The sequence below is a fragment of the Meleagris gallopavo genome, chromosome 7 (assembly GCF_000146605.3).
Source record: "Meleagris gallopavo isolate NT-WF06-2002-E0010 breed Aviagen turkey brand Nicholas breeding stock chromosome 7, Turkey_5.1, whole genome shotgun sequence".
NCBI lineage: Eukaryota > Metazoa > Chordata > Aves > Galliformes > Phasianidae > Meleagris > Meleagris gallopavo.
In genome coordinates, this window is record NC_015017.2 from 27,243,750 (window position 1) to 27,252,665 (window position 8,916).

General features: G+C 44.8%; 1 long non-coding RNA gene across 5 annotated transcripts; it reads left to right on the plus strand.

The window, feature by feature from the left end:
- The first annotated feature begins 6 nt into the window (after positions 1-6).
- Positions 7-8,916, plus strand: LOC116216830. 5 transcript variants are annotated; one of them, XR_004160364.1, is made up of 5 exons: positions 7-224; positions 505-1,014; positions 2,021-2,077; positions 2,160-2,233; positions 2,700-8,916. It is a non-coding gene; the product is annotated as an uncharacterized LOC116216830 (long non-coding RNA). The 5 variants fall into 5 exon arrangements; XR_004160363.1 differs by having other exon boundaries at positions 505-2,077; XR_004160362.1 differs by having other exon boundaries at positions 2,021-2,233.

Genomic DNA, 8,916 nt, shown 5'->3' on the forward strand with positions numbered 1-8,916 from the left:
GTGGAGAATCGCGAGCGTGGCCGCGTGAGCGCGCGGAGGTGCCCTCGGAGGGGTGGGAGCCGCGGCCAACTTCGCTCCGTCCCTCTCCCCGCAGCGCTGCGATGCGGAGCGCCACTCGGGCATGAGCCGCCCCGCCGGGCCCTGCTCGGCCGAGACAGCGTCGGGAAGAAAGGGCCACGGAGGAAGCTCCGCGCTGCTCGGCTCGGAACCGCGGGCTGCCCACGGTAGGGCTGCTTTGTGCGGGCTGTCGGCTTCTTGGGGGTTTCTTGCTTCGTGGTAGTGCGAATAAAGGGGTGGGTTGGGGGGTTTCCGCGTCTCTCCCTCTGCAGTGCGCGGTGGGGAGAGGAGGGCGTTCTCCCGAGTTACCCTGTATCACACAGGGCTTTGTCGGGCGAGGGACCCCTGCGTTTGTGGCCGTCTTCCCTCCTTTCCTCCCCGCGGTTTCAGACGCGGCGATCTTTTACTTTCCTCCCTTCTCTTCTGTCGATCTGCGCGCTGCCTCAGCTCTTATCTTTTGGACCTCTGAGGACTTTGTGAAAGCTTCCAGATTGGTTTGCTCGAGCGTTTGCTGGGCTTCTCGGAGCACGACGCAGATGCTATCTCTCCTTACGACGAGGAGGAGGTAGTTTTTCTTTTTTTTCGGTCTTTGCTTTAAGACAGGACTGGGCGTTTTCAGCTCATGTGCGTGGGATTGTTGGGGATTAGAAAGCAAACTCGCAACTTATTTTTTATTCCTAACGGCTCAAAAACTCTGGAAACAGTGCTCAGAGAGCCTTGACAACCGGGCAGAAGGCTTCTGACAGAGCCGAGCTGGCAGGTGAGGAGCAAGGTAGCATTGTGCTCGTTATGGGCCGTTCTCAGCATCCTGGGCTGTTCCTGGGACCCTCTGCAGATCCATGACTTTGTGCAACACACTGAGACGTCGTATCCGCGCAGGGTAGAGGCTGAGGCTTGGGTAGAGGAGCACAGCTCGCAGTGGAGACCTGAGCCCTGAGTGCGGCTGTCCCAGCACAGGTAACTGCAGTACCTCCACGTGCACCAGCGGGCATCGCTCTGCTTTAGTTGCTCAGTGTTGTGAAAGTGTGAAAGTCTAAGCCCTCAAAGCCTTGGTTGTCTTATGAGTCAACTCAAGCTGGGATTTTGGTGGCAGGCTTAAAAGGATGCTGTTGTCTGGAAATATCTGTCTCATCTGGAAACTGTCGTTCATGCTTTGGTTAGTACTGGTGCACCAGATTGGTGTGCTCCATACCTGGGTGTATCTTTCTGTATTTCTGCAATGAAACTATGCATTTAGCTTCACAAGGGGGACAAATCTCAAAGGCTGAAATTTGCATGGATTAGCTGTCATTAATTTTCTTTATGAAAAGTCTGTTAGGACCGTTGTAAAAATGGGGTTCTATTAGTTTAAGAGAAGGTAAAAGAAATGACAAGGGTGTGGCAAGGAAATAAAGTAGGAGCTTTAGGAAGTATACCTATGGCTTTGGATTTCCTGACAGAGACAGGAGTTCTTTTTTCATATTTGATCCTGGCAGTGTTTCTTTAAAAGTTGTGGGTGCGCTTCATGTCATCGTTTCACATCAGTTTGTTTGATTTACTGTTGTTTTGATTCTCCATCCTAGGAAATATTCCACTTGATACAGAGTGCAGTGCAAATTGCAGAGGGCCAAACACCCCACTAGCGTGGTTCCTTAGTCAGAGCAGCTGCAAGAGGAACGGAGCTGACCCAGCATCTGTGTTCAGAACTAATGTGAAAGATAGTTTAAATTTACTGAAGTTTTGGTGGGTGTTTTCACCCGCTTGCAATTCTTTGTAGAGGAACTAAGAATTGCAGAAACAAAGCTTGCCTTTTTTGTGGGGCTTGTGTGTGGATTGGTGGTGTTTTGTTTGCTTATTTCATTTTGGAGTTTTTTTCTCCATAAACTAAGACTGAAACTGACAAAATTGAAGGGATAAAACAGATTTTCAGGCAGGCAGATAGAACTTGCTACCTGTTCTCCACACCTTGATACTTGCATTTCAGGACTGGAAGGAAGAGGACAAGCCCTGTTTCTGAGCTCGTGTTGTCCCTGGCAAAGTAGTAAGTGAGGGCACTGTAAGAAGTGGATGTAGGACAAGTGATGAACCATTCTCACTGTTGACATCATGCTGTGATTCATCAGTGCTCCTCTTTGGCTGTATCCTGTACTCCAGACCTGTGTGGCCTGCCACTCATACTGTGTGCTGTTTGTGGCTGGTAGGTGATACTTCATTGCTGGGATCATTGGAGCAGAAACTCTCCTCTGTTCTATTAATAATTTTGGAGGATTCCTTGGGGATAGCTGTTGGCCTTGCTTGTTTCTGCCTTTTTTTTTTTTTTGTTGGGTGTAAAATTATTCCTTGTGGATTCAAGCACGAGTCTCTATGTATGTCAGTTGTGTGTAAAGCCAGGTCTCGCTGCTGACCTGTTGCATACAGGTTGGGCAGTTTGTTCAAATGATTTAGTCTATCCTTGAGGGGTTTAGGATGGACCAGTCTTAATTTGTCTTTGTCTGGTTTAGTTATTTGCTTCTGTGGTGCTGTCACTCCTGGTGGCTTCTTGCTCCTGCTGTGCTCAGACTTCACAACCCATGCAGTGCATTCCCCCTGCTTGTGGGAGTTACCCTCATCTTCTCCTAGATATGTAGCTTACATGCCTTCCTTTACATCTTTTATCTGCACAGGCTGAAGGAGGAAGAAATTCTGCCTTAGTGTGGTAACGTGCAGCTTCTTTGTGCAGAGGGAACATCAGATTCTGGAGATGGGGAATACTAACGTGAATCCACAAGAATGGTATTTGCATAAGCTTCTGCTGTCCTCAATAAGTAGATCAGGGTTGAGGGGACAGATCTAATATGGAAAATATGGAATTCATTTTCAGACTTTCAAGCTAGTCCCATAGATAGGGCTTAGGAAGAGAAGTAGTCTTAAAAGATATGGAAATGTGCCTTCAAAATGACCTTTCAAAGATCAACAATATTATTCTTTGTGTCTGTGGCATCCAAATTTAATGAAATGTAAAGCAGAAGGAGTTGGGAGGATTTGGTCCAAGTGAAAACAGAATGAGCGTAGGATTGGCAGATGGGAGGAACATTAGCCCACTCTTTGGTGGAGTTACTGCTTCTCCTGTTGTTGCCTGCAGAAGGGACTCGACAGAAGATAGTCAGTGGGAGGAGAGTGTAGACTGCTTGTCCTATTTGAATGTCACTGGATTTTTCTGCTTGGGGATGAATGTCCAGTGGTCCAGTGGGTCAAGTCCTGAATGCTGGTATCTAATGTACATCCAAAGCAAGTCCATCAACTTCGTAACATCTGCAGTAAGGAACAAGTGGCTTTTTTTTCTGAACAGAGGGGAGGAATGAACAGCTGTAGCTTAGGATGCTGAATTTCTTGGCATACTTTTTTTTTTTGAGATTTATGACTCTTATTCTCTTTTGAAAATGTAGTGGAGCAATTGCTGATCCATGCATGTATGCATGAGAAAATGCCAGTGGAGGAGTAATACATATGGAAATCTGTCATAGAGATATGACAAACTGGCCACCTGCTCTTAGATGATGAAATAATTTACAAAAATATCTGCTGGAGTAATGACTGAGGGAAGAGGTGGGGGCAGGTTTGAGGGAAGTTAGCAATATTTATCTATTTGAGTAGTTTGCTGTAGTACTTACTGCTGACCCTCTTGCCAGCTTTACTGCTTCAGAAACAAGTGGTAGTTAATGCAGTAGCAGGTGCATAGGGCTTCATCAGAGGGAGCAGTCCATTGGACAGAGCTAGCAGAAGAGATGGGAAACCTGTCTCCCAGTGTTTTCTCTGTCACAGACTGCCTTTGTATTGATAGAGTAAGATCTGAAATTCTTGCAGCTAAATACCTGTGACTGTGCATCTGCCTCTCATTAAGTTTGCTGCTTGATGCAGTGACTGGTGTTAAGCTTCTGAAAACCAAGCATTTACTCCAAGTTTTCATAGTCTACAGCAAAAAAAAAAAAAGTTAGAACTGGGTCAGCTTGCAGCCAGTTTCCCATAAACCTGCTCCCTGGGTATTGGTTAACCTTGCTAAGTGTGTCCTAGGGTCAAATCTATTGCTTTTGTATGTGAAAGTAAGTCTTGGTTTGCATTGTGATTTACTGGAGTGTAAATAAAGCAAGATCTTTCACTTAGAAGCTCACTCATCGGCATATATTAGTAACACTCATCAGTTTCTGACTGGAACTGTGATGGCATAATTACTGTAAAAGGGTAACACATTCAGAACTACCTGTGTGACTTTGGGAGTTGATTCCTGAGAGGCTTAGTCATTATTTTAAATAGGAGTCAGCTTTCTAAGCTACACATATTCCTGAAAGTTTTAAGAAAGGACTTCTGTTATCATGTTTTTAAAATGTCAATTTCTAGGACAGGTATGGCAGCTCTTCCACTCTACTTACTTCAGATATTAACTGAGGAGGTTGAAGAAAGATTAGAAAAACACTGTGGGAAAGTAGATTCTCATGGGTAATCAATCTTACTAGAGAAATCCAAGTTGTGAAAATGTCTATTCTTCCATCACCTGACAGCAGGATGGATATGCACGTATATATTTTCTGCTGTGTCGATTAGGAATGTGAGGAGGATGGCAGATACCTTGGCCATGGCTGTAGACAGAGTAAACCATGTGTTTCTTGAGACACTGTTTGGGGCACTGAATTCAAACTGCATGTGATTGGAGCAGTTTGAGTCACCAGGCCAAACACAGTTATCAGAAGAAACAGATAAACTAAGAAAATAGTCTTCTGTACTCTGGCATATGTGTTTGCATAGTTAAGACTTTAAGATTGAAGGCAAATTAGGTTTCTTTTTAGCAGTGGTAGATTACTTTTAGTACTTGTGGTGCAATTTTTTAAAGTATTCCTGGAACGTTAATAATGTAAAGCATCTTTATTTTGCAACATACCTATGGGATGGACACCTACTACTTATCTTGCTTCTACAGCTAGGGAACTGAAGTGTTCAATAAAGCAAGACACTGCACACGGAATTGTGCAAGGAGGACTGCAGCAGGACAGGCAGGAGGGCACTGAGACTGCCTCTCAATACTAGTGAAAACCATCAAGCTCTGCTCCGTAGTCTATCCATTAGATTCTTCCTCAATGCTTCTAAGTTCTTTTAGTTTATTTCCTCACCTGGAAAAGGTGAGATTGGGCTCTTCCAAGGAGGAAATGTCAAGCCTGGTGAGGAGGGGACAAGACAGATTCATGATGATGTAAGTCTGAGGAAAGGTGAGGAATATCCTCTAGCTAGATATGCTGCCATTGCTTCTTTAGCAAACCTGGCTTCCCTGATGCTGGCACATCACAGCTATTGAAACTCTTTTCCTCTGGGCAAATACCTGCTTTTCCTGGGCCCAGAGCCAACTCTGCTGATGTCCCATTTAGGATAGAGCTGATGTAAGTGGCTGGACTGGTCACAGAGCCTTCTGCCCAGTCGCTGGCTCCAGAGCTTCTGCCACTGTGCCATGTCCTTGGACTCTCTGGCTGCCTTCTTTCTGACTTGGCCTTGCGAGGGGCACCAAAGTGTTTTGTTTGGGGAAAAGAAACTTGTAAAGTTGGCAGAAGGAATTCTATTTTAGGGGAGTTGCATGGTGAACAGTAACAATGAGTTTTATTTCTCAGAATGTATCTACATTTATAGGTTGCTATATTTAAAAAGAAGAAAAAAAAATGAGTCATGGGGAGCTATGCTAATGCTTTTGTGAGGCTGAAGGCAACAGGAGTTAAGTAACAGTTTTGTGAAACATCTAGAGGATTTATGGAGCAAGCTGAAGTCAGCTGTAAGCCATGCAGTGCTTTGTTCAGGGCCCCTCTTTGTACTTGGTGCTGGTTACAGTGAAGTGCTCTCCTAGAACCCTGGAAGTGCTCAGTGCTGTCAGCTTCCCTGCCCTTGAATGTGAGTTGCAGAGCTGGGGCTGGAGCTACTGAGCTGCTCCTCCAATGGAAAGTCACAGTGACAGTCAGTGGTGGCATGTCTCTGTGTGTCTCAGGCCACACTAAGCTAGTAGCAAATAACCATTAAAGTGAAATCTTCCAATTTAGTAGGCTTTTTGCTTCACTTTTTAAAAATCTGTCATATCAGTTCCCAAATGTTTAAGTTTCTTGCAGTACTTTTAAGAAGAGTTAAAGCTTTTGAATAGGCATCTGTTATTTGCATTGCTGGAAGCAGTGGTGAATCTGATAAGCAGTAGCTGAATAAAGGCCCATCCAAGCCAACTTAAAAGAATGTTAATGCACACTGGTGCAGTGGGAACCCTATTTTTTTTTTTAATTGTCCTTCCCACTTCAAGGACTACCAAAGCACCCACTGCTACTGTCTCTAGGCACCCACAGATGCTAAAAGTATTTAGGGACTTTATGATTACACGTTGTGAGTCTGTGATAAAAGCTCCTTTAGCAGTTGGTTGCTGTGGCACAGAAAGTCTCTATAAAGGTAGATAATGGGGGGGGAAAAAAAGTGACTGGATCCAGATGGAATTTAAGCTTAGGCATTCTTATCGGTCTGTCATCTTTACTTAACATATCCTAATAACTCACAAGCGGTCTTCATAGGCAGCTGGTAATTCAGTAAAGATTGTGATTTTCAGAAAACATACAACTGATGTCTTGTGTCATGCTTGGTATGGATGTACTAACGCTACCAGTGTAAGTATAAGACTTGCCGGGTGGGGAACATCTACGTATAAAGTATGACTGCTGTGGAAGGTGCTTCAGTAGTAAGTGCTCAATCCCAGGAATAGTCATTAAGAACCTGTGATTGACCAGAGAGGGGAAATCATCACAGGAATCCCTTTGGCTCAGGAATGGTTGCTGCAAAGCTGCAGGCTGAAAGTTGGTTTGATGGCTGCTGGCTTTAAGTGGAAACAAGTTCACAGTGTAGAGGTGAGGCAGATATGCCCCAGTGCTCTGGGAAAACCCCAAGCTGTAGAAAATTGCTTTTGTGCAACAGCAGAGCAACTTTACTGCTGAGATTTTTAGCTCTCACAGTTAGGTACCTCTGTAACCACGTATCTGTATCTGATCTAATCACCTTTGGAAAGCATAACAGGTATCACCTGAGCCCATCCTGTGCACACCGTGCTTCGCTTTCTCCTGGTTGGTAGCTGGTGAGGAATTGTAGTGTGAGATTAAGGCTCTGCAGAGCCACAGTTATGAGGTAGACTTGGATGGTACTTGCCGTTCTCCCATCAGAAAATACTTTGTAGTGCAGGGGCAGAATGCTGGGAGGGGCTCGTTTCTTTCATGTGCTGTGGATGCTCTTAAATTTAATCTGCCAACAGGCATCAGTGCAGACACGAGGAGCTGAACAGACCATTTGCTTTTCAGGAGTTTGGTGTGGTCTGAGAAGATGCAAGGCAGAGCCCTTCACCTGAACCTCCAGTATCATTTCCTTTGTGCTCCACATGGCACAGATGCTGGTATGGTGCTGCAGCACCTCTGCTCTGCAGGAACATTTTGTTTTGAAATTACCTCTTGAATGTTAAGGCCATCATCAGAAGTTTGGCTTTGACTGAATGCATGTGAAATGTGCAAAGTCTCTCCTGTTAATCAGTGAGATGTGCTCAGGGGATGTGTAATTTTTTCTTTTTTTTTTTTTTACAGTATAGCAAGTCTATCTAATTAAGCATCTGGGATTTGAATTATTAGATAACAGAACAGTCTCAATCTACTTCTGTGTTAGTAAAGATCTCCAGCAACCCATTTTTTTTTTTTCCCTTGGATTTTTCAATTACAGACTTCAGAAACTCTTTGAACCTCAGGAGGGTGACTTATTGGGTCCAGAAGAGCTGAGTAATACAATTCTTTTTCTAAGGCCCCCCGAGCACAGCAAGTCACTCTCTGTTGTTTACATAGCAGCCTCGCAAGGGTATGGGAATAAGCGTTAAGTTGTCAAAGCAAAGGAGAAAAATCACATTTTCGGGTGTAGGCTGTATGGAAGCATGTGTTTGGATTTGTGCTGTGTCAGAATAAATCCTTTTGCTGCGCAAAACACTGGGAGCAGCTCTCTGGCTCAGAGGTCAGATTGCCTCATCTGTTTCTGGATTGGGAGGGGAAAGTAGCAATATTGGGAGTTGGTGTGGGCTTGGGAAGGTTGGTGAAGAGGTGGAAGGGTGTAGCTTGAGAGGTGGGAAGGGACAAGGCTGAACCAACGTGGCAGAGGGCTCCTGAGCACCAGCAGTGGGTGGAGGTCTGCTGCTTTAGACAGTGCACCCCAAGCACTGCTGACCCCAGGCTGACCGATGCACTTCAAAAGCTTTGTGCATTATGGGCGGGGGGGACACAGTGGGTGGAACTGATGACCCAAAATAAAATTTCCCCTTCCTAAGACTGGGTGTGTACCAAGCTGGTGTGGTAAAAGAGTATGAACCAAAAATGCTGAGAGATGCAGTGGTTAAACTGAAACATGCTGTGGCAGGATGAAAGTAATCGTGTCCCTTACCAGCCCTTAAACGCTTTGGAGCTTTTTTTTTTTTCCAAGTGGCTGCAATCCATGCTGCCTCTATCTAGGCTTCTCTGCTTTTAGTAGAATTTTATATGCAGAAACATACCAAGACACCAACAGGGCAACCCATCTTGTGTTACGTTATAGCTCACAGGGTCAAGATAAAATGTAAGGATACCTCCAGTTATCTTTCTGTTCAAGTTTTGGTTTTGTCCTGTATTTACTTATTCTTTTTTTCTCCAGTCTCTTTGAATGTACCAAAGCATATGAGAAGGACCCCTGTGTGGAATGAGTGACTCTTAGGGAGAATCCTGCAGCTCTAGAAGGGCCAAAACCCAATCTCATTCTGTCTGTGAGCCTGATATTTAAAACATGACGTACTTGAGCTGCCAAGGCTAAGGCTGGCATTCTCTTGCCTTGGTGTTTAAA